Below are 316 nucleotides of genomic sequence, written 5' to 3'. Positions count from 1 at the left end.
AAGTGTAGGTGTTTCTATGGCTAAATAGATTTACTAAAGTATTATATACAGTTAGTGCTATATAAGTATGAGACATTTCTGCACCAAAGAATGATAAAACAAATTCAGTAAATGGTGTTTCTGATTTACCACTTGGCAACTCACCTCGGCCATATATCACCCTGTACTTGATAATCCTATTACCCTCGGACTACTGTGCCTAGTGTCAGGGACAGTATTATGGGATTCTAAATTAACTTTCCTTTATTTTGACAACCTTTAAATGTGAATTCTGTTTCTTTCATTGAAATATATACTTTGTGCAATTTACACATTT

The sequence above is a fragment of the Penaeus monodon genome, chromosome 27, assembly GCF_015228065.2.
Source record: "Penaeus monodon isolate SGIC_2016 chromosome 27, NSTDA_Pmon_1, whole genome shotgun sequence".
Lineage (NCBI taxonomy): Eukaryota > Metazoa > Arthropoda > Malacostraca > Decapoda > Penaeidae > Penaeus > Penaeus monodon.
The sequence above is the reverse complement of the archived record's forward strand: the minus strand, read 5'-3'. Positions refer to the sequence as shown.